At 46.0% G+C, this 22,410-nt stretch overlaps 1 long non-coding RNA gene across 2 annotated transcripts in view; it reads left to right on the plus strand.

Annotated features, from left to right (window-relative positions):
- The window catches only part of LOC134927180 (uncharacterized), a 40,766-nt gene extending 19,153 nt beyond the window's left edge, over positions 1 to 21,613 (plus strand). Inside the window, exons 2-4 of one of the 2 annotated variants that reach the window (XR_010177575.1) lie at positions 1,191 to 1,361; positions 2,401 to 2,540; positions 21,544 to 21,613. This is a non-coding gene — a long non-coding RNA (uncharacterized LOC134927180). Of the gene's footprint in view, positions 1 to 1,190; positions 1,362 to 2,400; positions 5,791 to 21,543 lie in introns of those variants that run through there. The other variant, XR_010177574.1, reaches the window with a different exon arrangement.
- Positions 21,614 to 22,410: the final 797 nt, after the last annotated feature.

The raw sequence follows: 22,410 nt of genomic DNA on the forward strand, positions 1-22,410 counted from the left end.
AGGAGGCAGGAGTGATGGGGCAGGATGCAGGAGTGATGGGGCAGGATGCAGGAGTGACGGGGCAGGATGCAGGAGTGAGGAGGCAGGAGTGACAGGGCAGGAGGCAGGAGTGAGGGGGCAGGATGCAGGAGTGAGGGGACAGGAGGCAGGAGTGACGGGGCAGGATGCAGGAGTGAGGGGGCAGGAGGCAGGAGTGACAGGGCAGGAGGCAGGAGTGAGGGGGCAGGATGCAGGAGTGAGGGGACAGGAGGCAGGAGTGAGGGGGCAGGATGCAGGAGTGAGGGGGCAGGAGGCAGGAGTGACGGGGCATGATGCAGGAGTGACGGGGCAGGATGCAGGAGTGACGGGGCAGGATGCAGGAGTGAGGGGGCAGGAGGCAGGAGTGACAGGGCAGGAGGCAGGAGTGAGGGGGCAGGATGCAGGAGTGACGGGGCAGGATGCAGGAGTGAGGGGGCAGGAGGCAGGAGTGACAGGGCAGGAGGCAGGAGTGAGGGGGCAGGATGCAGGAGTGAGGGGACAGGAGGCAGGAGTGAGGGGGCAGGATGCAGGAGTGAGGGGGCAGGAGGCAGGAGTGACGGGGCAGGATGCAGGAGTGAGGAGGCAGGATGCAGGAGTGAGGGGACAGGAGGCAGGAGTGAGGGGGCAGGATGCAGGAGTGAGGGGGCAGGAGGCAGGAGTGACGGGGCAGGATGCAGGAGTGAGGAGGCAGGAGTGATGGGGCAGGATGCAGGAGTGATGGGGCAGGATGCAGGAGTGACGGGGCAGGATGCAGGAGTGAGGGGGCAGGAGGCAGGAGTGACAGGGCAGGAGGCAGGAGTGAGGGGGCAGGATGCAGGAGTGAGGGGACAGGAGGCAGGAGTGACGGGGCAGGATACAGGAGTGAGGGGGCAGGAGGCAGGAGTGACAGGGCAGGAGGCAGGAGTGAGGGGGCAGGATGCAGGAGTGAGGGGACAGGAGGCAGGAGTGAGGGGGCAGGATGCAGGAGTGAGGGGGCAGGAGGCAGGAGTGACAGGGCAGGAGGCAGGAGTGACGGGGCAGGATGCAGGAGTGAGGGGGCAGGATGCAGGAGTGAGGTTGCAGGAGGCAGGAGTGAGGGGGCATGATGCATTAGAGTGAGGGGGCGGGAGGCAGGAGTAACGGGGCATGATGCAGGAGTGACGGGTAAACGTTACTAATGCTTACCGTTGCAGTAACAGCACAGGAGGACGGCGCACATCGGGATGCTGCAGCAGGAGAGAAGATCCCCCTTCGGAGCGCAGCAGACCACACTGAAAAGGGTGCATCCCAGGTGCGGTGCTCTGCATCCCGGGTGGCGCCGAAGACGTGGAGTGTCGGAGGTGGCAGAAGCGCCGCTGCTTGGGGTGAGAAACTGCTGCAACCCTTCTGCTGCTAAACTCTGCAATTAGTCAATGGGCTCCCCTCACCACAGTGCCCCTCAGGATTAGTTAATTAAGGGGGTAGGATCCCCTCACTCTATAATGTGAATTTCGGGTCATACCATGTGCTATAATGTGAATTTCGGCTCATACCGTGTGCTATAATGTGAATTTCGGCTCATACCATGTGGGGTAATGTGCGTTTCAGCTCATACCGTGTGCTATAATGTGAATTTTGGCTCATTCAGTGTGCTATAATGTGAATTTCGGCTCATGCCGTGTGCTATAATGTGAATTTCGGCTCATACCGTGTGCTATAATGTGAAAGGGGCACCAGTACTAGATAGTATAAGGGTTCCTACTACACTGAAGGTCACGCCCCTTTTGAGTGACCACGCCCCCTTTTCCAGAGCGCGCCTTCGGCGCGCGCATAATTGCTACCTTCCCTTTTTCATTCTCCCTGTTGACATTTCACCTGACGACATTCTAGGAATGTGAACATGTTGCCTGTCAACATCATAACTGTTAACATTTTGGTGTCAGCGTTATGAATGCGGACATCCCTTTTTAGCAGTTATAGAAGCACTTTCTAAGCTGGGAGCACCGTATGATATTCCCGCGCAGAATTCCGGCTCGGAAAGTGTAGAAACTCTCCCATTATTTAGATACGCCACTGACATGGCTGCATGAAGTGTAAAAGTGCAATACATAATAAAGACAACAACTTTCATTTCCATGCACTACAATAGGTGATACAAATTCTATGTACCTACCCAGTGCCATTATACTAAGGAGTGATTCAATTAAAAGCAATGGCCGCAATGTGCCCCTCCGTAAAACAGTGCAATCGAATAAAACCCACTTGGAGATCTAAAGATATTGAGAAAAGATTAGCAGTGGGCGTTTGATCTACAAATCAAAGAATTAAAATGGTTTTTAACTTGACTTTTTGTTTCTTAAATTGTATATCCATGCTGTATTTTTATTTTATTTTAATTTATGTATTTTCTTATTATTTCCTTAGATAATATGATATACGGGCATCCGTGAGATATATGTATTCGACAGGCAACTTCCAGAGTTTGCAACGCAACTGCTACAAGAATATTAGTGGATGTTACTTGGAACACAAATGACTTTCAGTTCCATCAGTTTCAATATCAGGTTTTCCAAAAGCATCCTCCAATTTTTCATTAAAAATCTCTGTAATGAGATCAATATAGCGTCAGTAATGACCATTCATATGATTTAGCAGGGTCTTACCATTAATAATTCTACCCTCTAAACCAGTGGTTCTCAAACTCGGTCCTCAGGACCCCACACAGTGCATGTTTTGCAGGTAACCCAGCAGGTGCACAGGTGTATTAATTTCTCATTGACACATTTTAAAAGGTCCACAGGTGGAGCTAATTATTTCACTTGTGATTCTGAGCGGGATGTATTAACATATATCACCACCCAATGCAGTGATGTTGATCGCATATGTACTAACATATGCGATCAATATCGCAATGCGATGACGGAGGCCCACCACGATACCTGTGAGGTGGTGTGCTGCGGGTCTCCGTCACCTCCCTGGGCTCTTCACCTGCTCCCCTGCCGGGAAGCAGGCAACAGGCTGTCCCCGATGCCTCCTCCGCCCCCCTGCAACCGGAAGGACCTCCGGCTGCGTTGCTAGGGGGAGGAGGAGATTACTTTCCGGAACCAGGCTTCCTGGAGGAAGGTATGCTGGGGAGGAGGAGTGGGTGCAGCGTCTGCGGTGGAGGCGACGGGTTGCGGTGGCCAGCGATAAGTAGCCCATAGGTGTCTATAGGGTATCGCCATCCAAAGATGGCGATACCCTGTGCGGTGAAAACGCGGTGGTCGGGTAATAGTACATACAAATGTGTGATAAAACCCCAAAAAAACGGAGTTTTATCACATTTTCCCTTTAGTAAATCTCACCCAGAGTGTGAGGAGACTTACAAAACATGCACTGTGTGGGGTCCTGAGGACCGCGTTTGAGAACCTGTGCTCTAAACAGTTTCAACCTTGATATATGCTTGTCTAAGAATAACACTTGCATCAAAAGCTTTCATTTCTTCTATTTGTTACTCCGGAATGAGTGAATTAGAGCAATTTCTTTTGAAGTTCTTGAACTGGCCAAGGGGAATTTCATCCAGTTCTTATGGCGCTCACTCATCCTATTTATAATGTAGTCTGTAGGTTTTCTATAGTTTGGGGTTTTGATTACTAATATAAATATTCAGATCTACAGAGACAGTTTCATGTTGACTAATATTACAGGCCACCTTAACATTGAAACTATTGGAATTTAAAGAAAAACAAAAATCATTAAGATCAACTTTTTCCCCATCCATAGAAAAAATCGGTCATCTATATACCAATAAAAAAACATTCCAGGTTTGACACCTGTGAGTTATCAGGACCAGATGCTTTCATTTTCCCAGTATGTCATGAAAAGCTTTGTGTAACTGGGGGCAAAGCTGGTGCCCATTACTGTCCAAAAGTACAAAAAGTAGGTGCTGTCAAAGGACAAATAATTGTTACTTAAAATTTAAGAGGATTCCTTCTGATATGAGTTAAGTGCAGATGACGTCAAGTAAATGAGTGACCTCTTATATGCCTATTAGGATACAATAAGCGTATATAGGCCCCCATTTATCAATGATCATTTTCTCTTATGTTAATTAACGTTACCGTTCACTGCATTTTTTCACTTGAATTAATGAAGCTGCCACCAGCAGGCAGTAATGTGAAACACCTGGCAGTGCTGTTTGTGAAGTCCAAATAGCGCTGTCAAGTTGTTTTTTCTTAAAACTGCGCAAATGGGCAATCTGTTGGCTTTCAGGCACATGCACAGTAGGCAGAGCGGGTGCAGTGTGACTGTGGCTGAGGCAGCAGCAGCACTGCCGCTCCCTCCCCCAAGTACCTGGGCTCCTCCTGCCCCCAGCATCAGTCTTCAGCCCCTTGTGTGTGTCAGAGAGAGAGAGAGTGCCCGTGTATGTGTCAGTGTGTGTGTGTGTGTGTGTGTGCTATGCGCCATGTGCGTGGTGAGAGAGAGGGACTGAACTGGAGAGAGGCAGCAGATGTCTCGGCTAGGTTCTCCTTCCTTCCATTCCTCTCTGGAGCTCTCCCCGCTGTTTTAGTGACTGGCAGTGCTGGTGAGCGTTGTTTACAGACACCCACAAGCTAGAAGGCTACAATAAGGACAACGAGCGGTAAGTGAGGATTACTGCTCGTTGCTAAATTCAGTCACCATATGCTTTCATATGAAGAGTGAGGATAGCGCTGCCATAAAACAGCACTATCAATCTAAAACACAGGTTCTCAAACTCGGTCCACAGGACCCCACACGGTCCATGTTTTGCTGGTCACCTGTAGATTTTTTAAATGTGACAGTTGGTGATACACAGTGCAGCTGCTGGGTGACATGGAAAACGTGAACCGGGTGGGGTCCTGAGGACCGAGTTTGAGAACCACTGATCTATAATAAATATAAAAAGCCCTTAATGATCATTCTGATTGAGTTTGACATGGGGGCCATAGTGTGCTTACACCAGCACTGACCATATAACAATTAGAAGTCCATTGTACTTGTGCCAGTGTCTCTAAGATTTAAAGGGTTTTTTTTCTACAAAGGCTTTAAATAATAATATACCACAGCAGGGACATTAGATGTTTCACTATTTGTTCCAGAAATGATTGGCCTTCCTCAGGAGCTAAGGTGGTCTTTATAGACCATTATATACATGATCATAGTGGAAGGGTCTTTAACATGAATAAAATTAGCCATTATTAGTTCCATTTCTTTTCTCTATTACCTTCGTTCAGTGGTTTGCAGGCTTTTTTGAGATTGGCATAGAGTGTGTACAATATACTGAAGGGCTCGAAACGCACTCTGTACCAGCCCATTCCAAAGAGAATCTTAGGTAAACGCATGGAATGGTGGGGTTCGGTTGCCTGGAAACCCTCCTCCTCTTGGCTAGTGGCTCAAATTATGACAACAATAGCAATGGCATGTAAACTGCCACCACATCATGCAGTTTATGGGACAGAGCAGAGCTGCTGCACATTCCCAGTGCTAGTAACTTCTTCTACCATGTTTGCTGTGTGTGTGGATCTGAGTCCTTAATTAGTCCAATGGACCAGAGAGTATCTACCAGGAAGAAAAGACAGGAGCCTTACCATGTAGTGGGAGAATGTGTGCTTATAATGTGCAGCACTGGTTACATTATGTTTGTGCATTTATTTATTTATTTATTTATTATGGTATGTTTAACCCTTTTCCTGACCACTTATCTTTATATGATTTAAATATGTTTGATATAGTCTATACTATAGACAATCTAGAGTGTTAAATATTAATACTGTATTCTATACCGTATATAAAAAGACCATTGTTTGCATTAAAGTCCAGCGTCGTTATTGGGTTCTTCTACGGCTCCCCCAGGCTCCCATACTTGCTCCAATACGAGTGGGAGGTTGTGGAATGCATTTGGAAACCCCCCCTCTAGAAATCTTGTGTTTGCCACTGAGAATCACAATTGCTAAGAGTTTGATCTATTACATTTCTGGGGAGCAGAGCAAATAAAACTCAGTGAAGATTTAGAGGTATTTGTAATATACATAGGATGCAGCTTATCCAAGCTTCTAGAAAACTTCCATACACCCACCTCACACGCTTCCATTCTTCAGACAACCCACTGGACCCTCTTCAGTCCAATGTTCTTTCCCAGTACTCCACAGCATACTTGCCTACTCTCCAGGAAGCTGTGGGTGGCTCCCGTTTTTTTGGAGTAGTCCCCTGCACACCCGGAGGAGTAGGCAGGGTTCCCGCATCCTGTTCGCACCCTAGTGATGCGGGCAGAATGAAGAGATACTCTCCCATATTCGCGGGTCTGTGGGGTGGGGAAGGGGTTAAAATGACGCACATTGCATCATTTTAGCCCCGCTCCTTTTCCACAGACCCGCAAATCTCTGCGTTATACCGATATGGGGCGGGGCTTGATTATGTCACACCCCGTGCCCCGAAGTCTCCTGCATCGTCTCCTAGGATACATTTTAAAGTAGGCAAGTGTGCGCCACAGAGACTGCACTGACTATGGTGGTCAATAAGGCTACTGTATTACTTGCTTCTAATTCTTATGACCTCCCAGTAGCAGTTCTGTATACAGGGTGGTCTACAAGGAGCACCCAATATCCCCTCTTGGCGTACCAGGGTCCATGATACTTAGGGGGATACTCAATTACCACCGAAGAGACATCGGGGTAAAAACTCCCAATGTTTCTTCGATATTTTTTTTCCGGGATATTCAATTTGAACACCTGAAAAAAAAGTACTTTTTCACCTGAAAACACACAGGTTCAGTGAAACCTGTGGGTTTTTGGCAAAAACAGACCCATTTTCGGACAAAAATGGGGCTGTTTTCAGGGATTTTGCATTGCCTGCCGGCTTCTCTGGGCTAATTTAATAGCCCCCCTGGCAAAACTATTTCATCCGACAGTGAGTGCGGGTAATTGAATATCCCCCTTAGCCGCAGCAAGCGTCTTTTTTTCTCAAACATTTACATATTATATGCACTGCTAACATGGCAAGAAGTGACAAATCTCCATTGCTAGAGTATACTGACCACAGGGGGCTTGCAGTGCATGTGAGTAAGCAAATCCGTGTACAAAAGGTTCCGTAGTGTAACTAGAATTTTTTCTCCCCCAAGCCAAAAAATTCTTCGACGCCCCCCTCCCCATCCCCCATCCCCCATAATTGGCACTAGTAAAGGGACAAACATGCGCGCGCCACAAAAATGGGGGTGTGGCTTTGTTGAAATGGGCGTGGCTTTGTTGAAATGGGCGTGGTATTGTAGGAAAAGACCACCTTATACCCCAGTTTTGCAACCTGCACGCCCAGACGTTGGCCACCACAGGAAAGAAAAATAATCCTGATTCATGCCCCTTACATTATTTGTCATTTTTCCTCCTTATAGTAATGCCCAGTATACATTATGCCACATACTGCACTGGCCCTTAGACATTATGCCACACACAATAATGCACATGACACAATATGCACACACCATAATGCCTGTGACACATTATGCCACACACCGTAATGCCTGTGACACATTATGACAGGAATCGCAATGCCCCTGATACATTATAGCACATACAATGCCTGTGACACATTATGACACCCACCGCAATGACCCTGAGACATTATACCACATACCACAATGCCCGTGATATAGGGGGTCATTCCGAGTTGTTCGCTCGCAAGCGGATTTTAGCAGATTTGCTCATGCTAAGCCGCCGCCTACTGGGAGTGAATCTTAGCATCTTAAAATTGCGAACGATGTATTCGCAATATTGCGATTACACACCTCGTAGCAGTTTCTGAGTAGCTCCAGACTTACTCGGCATCTGCGATCATTTCAGTGCTTGTCGTTCCTGGTTTGACGTCACAAACACACCCAGCGTTCGCCCAGACACTCCTCCATTTCTCCGGCCACTCCTGCGTTTTTTCCGGAAACGGCAGCGTTTTTTCCCACACGCACATAAAACGGCCTGTTTCCGCCCAGTAACACCCATTTCCTGTCAATCACATTACGATCGCCAGAACGATGAAAAAGCCGTGAGTAAAATTCCTAACTGCATAGCAAATTTACTTGGCGCAGTCGCAGTGCGGACATTGCGCATGCGCATTAAGCGGAAAATCGCTGCGATGCGAAGATTTTTACAGAGCGAACAACTCGGAATGACCCCCATAGTATACAACACACCGTAATGCCTGACACATTATTACACACACCGCAATGTCCGTGATACATTATGCCACACACTGCAATGACCCTGAGACATTATACCACATATCACAATGCCCGTGATATAGTATAGCATACACCGTGATGCCTGTGACACATACCACAATGCCCGTTATACCCTATGCCACATACCGCAATGCCCCTGAGACATTATACCACATACCACAATGCCCGTGATATAGTATGCCACACACCGTAATGCCTGTGACACATTATGACACACACCGCAATGTCCGTGATACATTATGCCACACACCGTAATGCCCATTACACATTAAGTCCTACAGTAAGGCTTCTAATTACTTTTAAATTACCTGCTCGTTGCCAGGGGTTTCATGCTCTTGGTTCCATGCACGGTGCCAGGGGTTTTCATGCTCAGGGTGTCATGCTCGTTGCCACGGGTTTCATGCACTGGATGTCATGCTCGTTGCCAGGGGTTTCATGCACTGGGTGTCATGCTCGTTGCTAGGCGGTAGTGCTTGTTGCTAGGGCTGTGCTCCCAGTGCCACATATGCCCCCAGTGACAGATATTCCCCCACAGTACCAGGTACTCACATGCCCCGAGTGCCAAATATAGCCCCCCCCCCATGTGCCAGGTACACATATACCCCCCCAGTGCCACATATGCCCCCAGTGCCAAATATTCCCCCACAGTGCCAGGTACTCACATGCCCCCAGTGCCAAATATAGCCCCCCCATGTGCCAGGTTACAACACATATACCCCCCAGTGCCACATATGCCCCCAGTGCCAGATATTCCCCCACAGTGCCAGGTACTCACATGCCCCCAGTGCCAAATATAGCCCCCCCCCATGTGCCAGGTTCACATATACCCCCCCAGTGCCACATATGCCTCCTCAGTGCCCCATATGCCCCCCTCAGTGCAAAATATGCTCCCCCAGCGCCAGTTAAATCCCCCCCCCCCCTCCCCGCTGTTTTGTGATGGAGGGACATGGAGGGCACAGAGCGCGCCTCTCCTGTGTCCCTCCTGGGTCTCCGGCGTGTCTGTTACAGGAAGTGCCGGTTCGTGAGCCAATCAGAGCTCACGAACGGCACTTCATTTATTAGACCCGCCGGAGACCCAGGAGGGACACAGGAGAGGCGTGCGCTGTGCCCTCCGTGTCCCTCCTTACAGCAGCGGAGGGTTAGTGAGAGGAGACAGCAGATCGACATGCGGACGCTCGTCCGCATGTCAATCTGCGCTAAATCAGTGGCGGCGCCCCCAAGCCACCGCGAGGGCTGCGGGGGCAGTAGTTACGCTACTGGTACTCGGCTATTCCTCCCACAACGTTCTGTAATGTTTTATCTGTGACTTTGTACGTAAATTTTACCAATTCCTCTGTGACCAAAGGTATCAACCTGGCATCTCTAGTGCACTGTAAGATGCAATATTTAGGGGAAAAGTGCATTGTGCTACCCATGCTGGAGTTTCTAAAGGCCCCCCTACATCAGTGGCCGTGATTCCCCAACACAGTGATGATGTCGGGGAAACGTGGAAATTAAACATGATAAAAATACCCGATTTCCTGACTCAGCTGTCGGGGCATCGGGACATTGCCTCCATACGTCTATGAGGTATGGGGTCCTTAAGTTGCTTCAAGTGGCAAGTGCCATACAGTATGATCCATATGATGTTAGAGATGTATCAAACCATGGAGAGCGCTAAAGTGGAAAGAGATTAAGGGGTCTATGTAATAAGCCTTGGAGAGAGATAATGTGGATGGGGATAAAGTACCAGTCAATCAGCTATGAACTGCCATTTTTCAAACCCAGTCTGTGGCATGGCAGCTAGGAGCTGATTGGCTGGTACTTTATCTCTCTCCACTTTATTTCCATCCATGGCTTAGTACATAGACCCGTGTACCAACCAAATTAGCTTCTAACTGTCACAGACTGTGGCCCAGATTTATTAAGCCTTGGTGAGTGATAATTGTCTATAAAGTACCAGCCAATCAGCTCCCAACTGTCATTTTTCAAACCCAACCTGTGACATGGCAGTTAGGAGCTGATTGGCTGGCACTTTATCACCAAGCAATTTCTCACTCTTCAAAGCTTGATAAATCTGGGCCAGAGTTTGAAAATTGACAACTGATTGGTTGGTACTTTATCTCTCTCCACTTTCTTTCTCTCCATACTTTGACACATCTCCTGTTTATGAGGACCCATCTGTATGGTCACAGTGCAAGTATAATCAAAACCACCACAGAATAAACAATGGAATACAATGAATGTGAACAATACGTAGGCCTCCATTTATCAACGTAACTAAAGCTCAATAACGCTAATCTATACTGATAAAAGGTGTTTTCACACCTATCCTGTATCTATCAAGACAGGGGGACATTTACTAAGCAGTGATAAGAGCGGAGAAGTGAGCCAGTGGAGAAATTGTCCATTAACCAATCAGCAGCTCTGCATCATTTTATAGTATGCAAATTATAGATGTTACTTTAGCGCTGATTGGTTGCCATGGGCAACTTCTCTACTGGCTCACTTCTCCGCTCTTATCACTGCTTAGTAAATGTCTCCCAGAAACCATTAAGAATATGGGGGGTCATTCCGAGTTGTTCGCTCGCTAGCAGTTTTTAGCTGCCGTGCAAACACCTAGTCGCCGTCCACGGGGGGAGTGTATTTTTGCTTTGCAGGAGTGCGAACGCCTGTGCAGCAGAGCGCCTGCAAACACATTTTGTGCAAAACAAGACCAGCCCTGTAGTTACTTATCCTGTGCGATGATTGCTGCGACAAGTGACACGGTAATGACATCAGATACCCGCCCAGGAAACGCGCCGGCCACGCCTGCTTTTTTCCAAACACTCCCAGAAAATGGTCAGTTGACACCCATAAACGCCCTCTTTCTATCAATCTCCTTGCGTTCGGCTGTGCAATTGGAATCGTTGCTAGAACTAGTGCAAAACCACAAAAGATTTCATACCCGTACAACGAGCGTGCGCATTGCGGTGCATACGCATGCGCAGATTAGCCATTTTTTCACAGATCGCTATGCAGCGAACAACGGCAGCTAGCGATCAACTCGGAATTACCCCCATTGTCCCACCAAAGCCTGCTCCATAAACAAGAGGATGCTGTAACTCACATTACCAGCAGAGGAATAGAGGACCGTGGGATCAGTAAATTGTGTATTTATGATGGACATTACTGAGGTTTCTTCATAGCATCATCACTGTGTGACTTCTGATGGAACGAGACAGAGCACAGTAATGTCACCAAGTTAGGCTCAATAACAAATTCAGCAAGTTGTGTATTTTTATCCAGATCATCTGTAAGCCAGTATGTCAGCAACTGACCTGGCATGATGTCACCTCCAGCCACCCGATCTCGCAGCCTGACAATTCCTGCGTACTGGGTTCTTCCACAGCCCTGGATGAGAGGCACAGATGTCATGTGTGAGATGGATCCTGTCGTCACAGTATCCACAGAGCAGGAGAGAGCTAGAACAAAGTCACACTCAGTAGGGTGTTAGGATGACCAGCTGTCTGTACTGGCAGATAATAACCTGTTTAGTCAACACACTGAGTGGATCACACACAGGCCCATTAATGGGGATGTAATGGAAACAACGCTGTGTGCTGATTGTACAGGCAGGGCTGTCGCTCAGTGACTGGAGAGTAATTGGTATTGTGTATTCTGTCAGGGATTAAATATGGCCGTGATTGCTTTTCTATGCTGGCAGTTATTTATGTCGCAAAGTACTAACTTTTCATGCCCAGACAAAGTACATGTAATACTCTATGTATGCCGGCAAGGACATCACTCTAGTGTATTGTGCGTACTGTATATGCTGCACTAACCCCTAGATCGTGTATTTTTGTATGTATCCCATTGCCCACAATTTAATTGACCCCTAAGTATGAGATCAGATTTAAAATGAAAGACGGCCCTATTAATCAATATTATTTTTTACTGAAATGTATTACAGGGCTTTTAGAAGTTTTCGTGAAAAACTACTCTAACCTTTTTAATTTGCATTTATTTTAGTAAGCAGATCACATTTTCCATACTTGTAATGTGATCTGTTCAGATTTACAAAAAAAATTAAATGAGAAAAATACCAGGTGGAGCCCTGTGATAATAATGCTATCTTGAGATTGTGTTATCCACGGTTCTCTCCGGTTCCCGGCCTCCTTCTCTAATTTGACAGGCAGAACAGAGTCAGAAACTGGTGCAGGGATCCACTGTCTGTGTTCAATAGAACTACAGGCTGATCAATGCAAAAAAAAAAGGTTTTACCACTTACAGGCCCCGGTGCAGTAATTTGTGACCCAGTGAGCTCCTCTGTGACTCCGGTCATCTGATTGCCAGCTTCCTGCTCTTTGACCTCGGTTATCAGATGTCTGCTGTAAACCGGCATCTCAGTTTACAGCAGACATCAGATGACAGGATCACAGAGCTGGAAGCCGGCTATCAGATGACCGGAGTCACGTTGGAGCTCACTGTTGGTTACTGATCACCGGGTAAGTGCATGTGAGTGGGGGGTACCCGGCCGCACATGTGCAGCATATAGTCATTGTATCTTTTTCACGAAAAATTAAAATATGCAAATGTCTCAGCTGCCGGGAGTATAGAGACGGCCATAATCGGTGTTTCTGACCCGTCGCTTGCGTACAAAGACGCAACCATCGTATGGGCAACTTAAATCTCTCCACTGCAAACATAATTGACATTGCGTCCATAGCCAATAGCTCCAGTGCTGTGAGGTGGCAATGCTAACCACTGTGCCACCGTGACACCCCACATATTTTCTATAGCTCTGCAAAAAAATGTTTTTTTCCCAAAGTGTGTGGTTTTGTAATGCAATTACTGATAAGCCAGAAAGTTTCAGTTAATTATTTAGATGTAAATCCTTTGTTTATTTCCCAAACGCGCAGCCTTGCGTTTATCTATGTGACATTTGTCATCTAGCCTTTTTCACTCTCTCAAATTCCTTTCCCAGAGAGGAAACATCCTGTTCTCAGTACAATGTCTTACATAATCGCACTTGCCTGCAAATCCGAATACACAGTGTTCAAAGCCAATTTCCTGTATATCTCATTATTAAAGGTAAATCAGTATATAACCTAGACATATTTACTAAGCCGTTTCTTTAAGATGCTAAAATATTGATATATTTATTTATTTTTTAAAGGGGACACTACAACCAAAATTGCATAATTGAAGTATGTTAGATAATAATGTATTATCGATAGTTATTTTTGTAGATAAAAAATAAAAGCTTGTTGCTCTTTTATTGCTGTTGCTGCTGATGTTTTAGTCTGTAACTGCTTTTGCTCAGTCTTGGTGACCGGTTTACCTTTCACAATGCTGCAGACAGTAATTGCTGTTGTAGCCCCCTTACAGGGTTAAATAGACAGCTGTCTAAGGTATGTTTTATTTAGAGATGAGCGGGTTCGGTTCGTCGAGATCCGAACCCCCCCGAACTTCACCCATTTTACACGGTTCCGAGGCAGCCTCGGATCTTCCCGCCTTGCTCGGTTAACCCGAACGCGCCCGAACGCCATCATCCCGCTGTCGGATTCTCGCGAGATTCATATTCTATATAAAGAGCCGCGTGTCGCCTCCATTTTCACTCGTGCATTGGAGATTGAACGGAGAGGACGTGGCTACGTTCTCTGCCTGAAAAGCTCCATAATCTGTGCTCAGTGTGCTGCAAATAATCTGTGCTGAGTGTGCTGAAAATATCTGTGCTCACTGCTCAGTGTGCTTTATTGTGGGGACTGGGGACCACCAGTATAACAGTAGTACAGTACAGTAGGCCATTGCTGTATCTTGCAGCTCTGTGTCACTGCAAGTATCCATTCCATATCTGTGCGGCATTTTTGTGAGCAGTATATATAGTATTACAATGCAGCATTTTGGTGACCAACAGTATATAGTTGTACAGTAGGCCATTGCTGTATCTTGAAGATCTGTGTCACTGCAAGTATCCATTCCATATCTGCGCTGCATTTTTGTGAGCAGTATATATAGTATTACAGTGCAGCATTTTGGTGACCAACAGTATATAGTTGTACAGTAGGTAATTGCTGTATCTTGCAGCTCTGTGTCACTGTAAGTATCCATTTAATATCTGTGCTGCATTTTTGTGAGCAGTATATATAGTATTACAGTGCAGCATTTTGGTGACCAACAGTATATAGTTGTACAGTAGGCCATTGCTGTATCTTGCAGCTTTGTGTCACTGCAAGTATCCATTCCATATCTGTGCTGCATTATTGTGAGCAGTATATAGTAGGACAGTGCAGCATTTTGGTGACCAGCAGTATACATATATAGTACAGTACAGTAGGCTATTGCTGTATCTTGCAGCTCTGTGTCACTTCTAGTATCTTGATCAGTGCTCAATATCTGCTGCATTGCTGTGACCAGTATGTATACTGTACTGTGCGACGTGTGTTATACACCTGGTGATTACTGATTATACATCCTGTAATCTGTACTGAGCGATGTGTGAGATACACCTGGGGATTATACACCCTATATACTGTACTGTGCGATGTGTGTTATACACCTGGTGATTACTGATTATACATCCTGTAATCTGTACTGAGCGATGTGTGAGATACACCTGGGGATTATACACCCTATATACTGTACTGTGCGACGTGTGTTATACACCTGGTGATTACTGATTATACATCCTGTAATCTGTACTGAGCGATGTGTGAGATACACCTGGGGATTATACACCCTATATACTGTACTGTGCGACGTGTGTTATACACCTGGTGATTACTGATTATACATCCTGTAATCTGTACTGAGCGATGTGTGAGATACACCTGGTGATTATACACCCTATATTATTATTATTATTATTATTATTATCCTTTATTTATATGGTGCCACAAGGGTTCCGCAGCGCCCAATAAATACATAAATACACAAACAGGAAACATAAATAATAATTTATAAATTCATAAATAATAATAGGAGTACATAAATAATCAAACAGGAAAACAGCAACTTACAGTTGATGACAGTATAGGACAAGTACAGGGTAAATAAACATAGTTACATCAGCAGATGACACTGGAATAAGTATCAGGTGGTAGAAGACTGCTGGATGTGGTACAGTTGAAGATTATTAAAGTAAGACAAAGGATAAGCACATGAGGGAAGAGGGCCCTGCTCGTGAGAGTTTACAATCTAAAGGGGAGGGGTAGACAGACATGGGTGACACAGATGGGGTACATAGAGAACGTGGAACAGAGGGTTAGGATGAGATTTGGCTGGGTTTGGTGAAGAAGTGGACCCCCAGAAGGCACAAGTCAATACTTAACATTGCAACATTTTACTGGGCTACGCAGGAGAAAATTAAAAATAGGGGAAAATAAAAATTAAAAAAAAGAATCGATAACTTCTACCGCTTTCAAAAAGGTCAATGGAAGCTGAAATAATGAACAACTACCTCATGGAAGCCAGATACAGTATACCAAACAGTACTTAGCAGAGTTAGGAATGAGTGCTTATGAAATACAGTGACATTTTGTCATAATATTTCAGAAACTGCATGGCTGGTCTCTTGCACTCTTTTGCTCTAATACACCACCTGCTTTAGGATTTATATTCAAAAACATTATGTCTCCATAATCCCAAAAACGTCAGTCTTCTTGGAAAGTGGTTTGTTCCTTTGTAAGGGAAAGAGAACAAACGTTCTCAAACAATGGTTTCTCAATTTCTTTTTCCTCTGGGAAGGGATTGTGGATTCGCAAGAATATCTGAGCATTTCTGTAATCAGAAAGCAGCGACTTTCTACAAATGTTTACGAATAATTCCAGTGATTTTGTCATTTTCTTCCAGTGATTTGGACCAATATTACCATTGATTAGAACGAATAATTCCTGTGATTTTGTCATTTTCTTCCAGTGATTTGGACCAATAATACCACTAATTAGAACGAATAATTCCTGTGATTTTGTCATTTTCTTCCAGTGATTTGGATCAATAATACCATTGATTAGAACGAATAATTCATGTGATTTTGTCATTTTCTTCCAGTGATTTGGACCAATAATACCATTGATTAGAACAAATAATTCCTGTGATATTGAGGTGTTTGTGTTGCTTAGCTTAGCCGTCCAGCGACCACAGTGCACCTCTTTTTCTCTTTTCTTTGCATCATGTGCTGTTTGGGGACTATTTTTTAAGTGCCATCCTGTCTGACACTGCAGTGCCACTCCTAATGGGCCAGGTGTTTGTGCCAGCCACTTAGGTCGCTTAGCTTAGTCATCCGGCGACCTTGGTGCACCTCTTTTTTTCTTTGCATCATGTGCTCTTTGGGGACTATTTTTTTAAGTGCCCTCCTGTCTGACACTGCAGTGCCACTCCTAGATGGGCCAGGTGTTTGTGCCGGCCACTTGGGTCATTTAGCTTAGCCATCCAGCGACCTTGGTGCACCTATTTTTCTCTTTTCTTTGCATCATGTGCTTTTTGGGGACAATTTTTTTGAAGTGCCATCCTGCCTGACACTGCAGTGCCACTCCTAGATGGGCCAGGTGTTTGTGCCGCCCACTTGGGTCACTTTGCTTAGTCATCCAGTGACCTTGGTGCAAATTTTAGGACTAAAAATAATATTGTGAGGTGTTCAGAATAGACTGGAAATGAGTGGAAATTATGGTTATTGAGGTTAATAATACTATGGGATCAAAATTACCCCCAAATTCTATGATTTAAGCTGTTTTTGAGGACACGTGTCACAGACATAGGGAGACATTTACTAAGCAGTGATAAGATCGGAGAAGTGAGCCAGTAGAGAAGTTGCCCATGGCAACCAATCAGCACTGAAGTAACATCTATAATTTGCATACTATAAAATGATACAGAGCTGCTGATTGGTTGATGGGGCAACTTCTCCACTGGCTCACTTCTCCGCTCTTATCACTGCTTAGTAAATGTTTCCCTAAGAATGCCTGGCAACCTTGGTGGTCTAGGGAAGGTTAATGATAGAATTACTGGTGGCCAAAGGGTGCCTACTAGTAACGCTGGGAGAGGCTGCAGTGGGGAGATTAATTTCTAGCTGCTGTGTAAAGCGTTGGTGGCAGTGCAGCAGGTGAATGACAGGTGGAGCCAGTCAGGGAGTCAGTGCTGGAAGGCTGCACTGGGCGGAGTTGCTGAGAGGTGAACGAACAGAGACTGTGTTGGCCCTCATTCCGAGTTGTTCGCTCGCTAGCTGCTTTTAGCAGCATTGCACACGCTAGGCCGCCGCCCTCTGGGAGTGTATCTTAGCTTAGCAGAATAGCGAACGAAAGATTAGCAGAATTGCTACTAAATATTTTCTTGCAGTTTCTGAGCAGCTCCAGACTTACTCCTACACTGCGATCACCTAAGTCCGTTTAGTTCCTGGTTTGACATCACAAACACGCCCTGCGTTCGGCCAGCCACTCCCCCGTTTCTCCAGACACTCCCGCGTTTTTCCCTGACACGCCTGCGTTTTTTAGCACACTCCCGGAAAACGCTCAGTTACCACCCAGAAACGCCCCTTTCCTGTCAATCACTCACCGATCAGCAGTGCGACTGAAAAGCGCAGCAGGATCCAAAGCAAAACTGCTACCTTTTTAGTTAATGCGCAATTAGCAACAAATGGCAGCATAGCGAAAATCGGCAACGAGCAAACAACTCGGAATGACCCCCGTTATCCGTAAAGTAGAGAGGATCCTGTAAGAACTCTTACCTGCTGAAGGGCCGGGCACAATGGCGAGTGACAGTTGCCTAGTGGACAAGGAGGAAAAACAGAGCCTGGTATCAAAACATCAGACAGGTCTGTCAGAATTACCCTCTCCTTACACCACCAACAGGAGGTCCAATAATCGCCAGATTTGCAAGTTTGCAATTTTGCAACTACAGCTGAATAAGTCCCTGTATCCAACCTGCACTGTATCTGTATCTAACCCGCACTGAGTCCAAGCCTCACTGTATTCAACCTGTAGTGCATCCGACCCACGGTGTAACCCGCACTGTATCGAACCACACTGTATCTGACCCACACTGTATCCAACCCACACTGTAACCTGCACTGTATATGACCCGCATTGTGTGTCCAACACTGTAACCCTCACTGTATCCAACCTGCACTGTAGCCTGCATTGTATTCGACCTGACTGTATCCGACCTGCACTGTATCTGCCCTGCAGTGTACAGTATGTACCACACTGTAACCCACAGTGTATCCAACCTGCACTGTAACCCACACTGTATACACCAGCACTGTGTGTCCAGCATTGTAGCACAGTTAATATTTAACTGTGTGTCCCAATGGGGATCCGGTCTGAAGATCGACAGTGTCTAGGTCGATAATGTTTAGGTCGACCACTATAGGTCGACAGTCACTAGGTCGACATGGATGGAAGGTCGACAGGGTTTCTAGGTCGACATGTGCTAGGTCGACAGGTCTAAAGGTCGACATGAGTTTTTAAAAAAAATAAATCTTTTTTTGAATTTTTTCATACTTAACGATCCACGTGGACTACGATTGGAACGGTAAAGTGTGCCGAGCGAAGCGGTAGCAGAGCGAAGGCACCATGCCCGAAGCATGGCGAGCGGACGCGGTGCACTAATTTGGGTTCCCGGTCACTCTACGAAGAAAACGACACAAAAAAAAAAAATCCTCATGTCGACCTTTAGACATGTCGACCTAGAAACCCTGTCGACATTCCATCCATGTCGACCTAGTGACTGTCGACCTATAGTGGTCGACCTAAACATTGTCGACCTAGACACTGTCGATTTGATGAACCACACCCGTCCCAATGTATTCCGCACTGCACTTCACACTGTATCCAGCAGGTATGGAACTCTGTTTTTATGATTGGAGACATTATGCGGAGCTGCTCAACAGAAAGGCTGATTGACTGGGGCTTTACATGGGCACAGAGTGCCAGTCGTCAGTGGCTCAGGGCCCCCAGGAGGGAGGTACAGATTGGGCACTGAGAATAGGCATGTGCTGGGGGCATGTGTACTTGTGTAGGGGGCATCCACACAGTGTCGGACTGGGACATAAAGGGCCCGCCGGGGACATGCAGTGGTAGGGGCCTATGTTTAGAAGCTTGGCTAACCATTAGTGAATGGAATGGGCCCCTTTATAAATACATATAGTAAATACTGCTAGTGCATGCACGATAATGTACCAGATTAATAACAGCAATGTACTGTAGAAACTACACCATAGTCCTGTGCAGTATAAGGTAACATATATAATGTATAATTCAAGTGCACAGTCTGGAGTCAGATACCTAGAGGAGGGGGGTTTCCCCTGTACCCCTGTAGGCCAGTCTGACCCTGCATCCACATCTGCTGTTGCTATTTTACTTATGGTTTAGGGTTTTTTCTGTTAATTACTACTACTTTAGAGCAATGATATTCCACACACAATTCTTAGTAAATTTCAGTGTTGAATTGTTTTATATTGATAGTACTTGCAAATTGATTCGATTGGTTATATCGTTAATACATTCTAATTTGCAATACATTGTTAAACAGAAATAACTGCCGTGTGTTTGTGCCGCTGCTCCGCTGCTTAGTTTAGCCAGCCAGGCTCTGGCCTATGTTGGTGAACAATATTGTGAGCTGTGAGGTGGTCAAAATTCATATAAAACTGTAAGAACAAAAAAAAGGCCCAAATTACGTGATTTCATCTGTTTTTATAAATTTTTGAAAATAATACAGATCCAGAATCAGTGGCGGATCCAGAAGGGGGTGATGAGGGCGATCGCTCCCCGTAGCACAGTGACCCAGCCCCGCCCACTTGTTCTTGCGGGCAGCAGAGGTCGGGGGAGCTGAGTGCGATGGCCAGGACCTGGCCGCATTGACAGGGCTGCTGAGATGGCGCTGGAAAAAGGGGAACTGGCTGCCGTAATGTGTAAAAGGGGAAACTGTCTGCTGAAATGTGTAAAAAGGGGGATGCTGTCTGCCGTAATGTGTAAAAAGGAGACACTGTCTGCCGTAATGTGTAAAAAAGGGGATGCTGTCTGCCATAATGTGTAAAAAAGGGACGCTGTCTGCCATAATGTGTAAAAAGGGTGACTGTCTGCCGTAATGTGTAATAAAGGGGATGCTGTCTGCCGTAATGTGTAAAAAGGGGACGCTGTCTGCCGTAATGTGTAAAAGGTGGACTGTCTGAAGTAATGTGTAAAAAGGTGGACTCTGTCTGCCATAATGGGTAAAAAAGGGTATTCTGTCTGCCGTAATGTGTAAAAAGGGGATGCTGTCTGCCGTAATGTGTAAAAAGGGGACGCTGTCTGCCGTAATGTGTAAAAAAGGGGACTCTGTCTGCCGTAATGTGTAAAAAGGGGACTGTCTGCCGTAATGTGTAAAAAAGGGGACGCTGTTTGCCGTAATGTGTAAAAAGGAGACGCTGTCTGTCATAATGAGTAAAAAGAGGAACTGTCTGCCGTAATGTGTAAAAAGGGGACGCTGTCTGCCATAATGTGTAAAATGGGGATTCTGTCTGCCTTAATGTGTAAAAAGGGGGACTGTCTGCCGTAATGTGTAAAAAAGGGGACGCTGTCTAAAAATGTGGACTCTGTCTGCCGTAATGGGTAAAAAGGGGATTCTGTCTGCCGTAATGTGTAAAAAGGGGATGCTGTCTGCCGTAATGTGTAAAATGGGGACGCTGTCTGACGTAATGTGTAAAAAAGGAGACTCTGTCTGCCGTAATGTGTAAAAAGGGGGACTGTCTGCCATAATGTGTAAAAAGGGGATGCTGTCTGCCGTAATGTGTAAAAAGGGGACTCTGTCTGCAGTAATGTGTCAAAAAGGGGACTCTGTCTGCCGTAATGTGTATAAAGGTGGACTGTCTGCTGTAATGTGTAAAAAGGGGACGCTGTCTGCCGTAATGTGTAAAAAGGGGACTGTCTGCCGTAATGTATAAAAAAGGGATGCTGTCTGCCATAATGTGTAAAAAAGGGGACGCTGTCTTCTGTAAAGTGTAAAAAGGGGACTCTGTCTGCCGTAATGTGTAAAAACGGGATGCTGTCTGCCGTAATGTCTAAAAGGTGGACTCTGTCATAATGAGTAAAAAGGGGATGATGACTGCCGTAATGTGTAAAAAGGAGACTCTATCCGCCGTAATGTGTAAAAGGGGCTCTACCTGGTATAGTGGCGCTACTGAATAATGGAGACTACTGTGCACCGTAATATGAATTGGTATTATTTTGTGGCCACACCCCTTCCCCATGAAGCCACGCCCCTATATTTTTGCCGTACGCTTACGGCGCGCACTGCTCCTATTTTACCTAAAGGGGGGGGGGGGCGACGATCCTGTTTCTTGCACACAGCGCTAAAATGTCTAGTTACGGCACTGTAATAATTTTCTTTCTTTTTTTTTTTACTTTCAGGTTTTCCTTGTCCCCTTGCTGAAATATTAATGATTAGTTACCAAGTCCCCAGACATGAGGACGGATGGAGGTAACCCTTATTAATAATAAGAACAGATATATATTGCTGCTCTGTGACCAATCAGCTGTACTTGTAATTCATGTGCGTCCATTGCAGGGAAAGTGTGGTCAAAGTGGGCGTGGCCTGCTGCTTGGTGGGCAGGGTCAATGTAGCTCTAGATGTGTCTGGGCTAAGCAGGGGTGTGACCAAGGTAGATCAGGGGCGTATCTACTCATGACCCAAACCCTGTGTTTAATTACTGTGGTGTCATCATTATTATATATGTTGGATTCCAGTTCTCTTCTTGCAATCCTACCATGATTTCCTACCCGAAATTGGTATACAACTATACACATGGTATAAAATAAGAGGAGGAACAGTATTAGGACCAAGTCTTGCTGCCCTCATTAAGGAGCATGTTACATGAGCAGGTTCCTGTTCTTCAGTATAAATTTACAATACTGTAGCTTTGCAGCCTATATGGATGCACCTTAGGGTAACACCAATGCCGGAACGCCCGTATTGCAACAGCCCCGCTGAAATCGAAAGAACTGAGATTTGTCAATCACATCTCTGGAGCCATCTCGCCTAGAAGCGGCCGGCAACCGTACTTTGACTGTTGGGAAATCGCTATTGCACAGTCAGACAGCTATTGCTTTCTAGCACTCTCAGCAGAACAACTCCGGTCTATGGACAACCATACCTTTGTCTGCCAGGGAACTGCTGACTACTGTCGTAGGCTAGGGCCGTCTATCCGTACACAGCAGAGCCCTGAGCTATAATTGACTTGTTAGGCAATGTCAGCTATTGCATTCCTTGGTTTGCAG

This window comes from Pseudophryne corroboree, chromosome 5, assembly GCF_028390025.1.
Source record: "Pseudophryne corroboree isolate aPseCor3 chromosome 5, aPseCor3.hap2, whole genome shotgun sequence".
NCBI lineage: Eukaryota > Metazoa > Chordata > Amphibia > Anura > Myobatrachidae > Pseudophryne > Pseudophryne corroboree.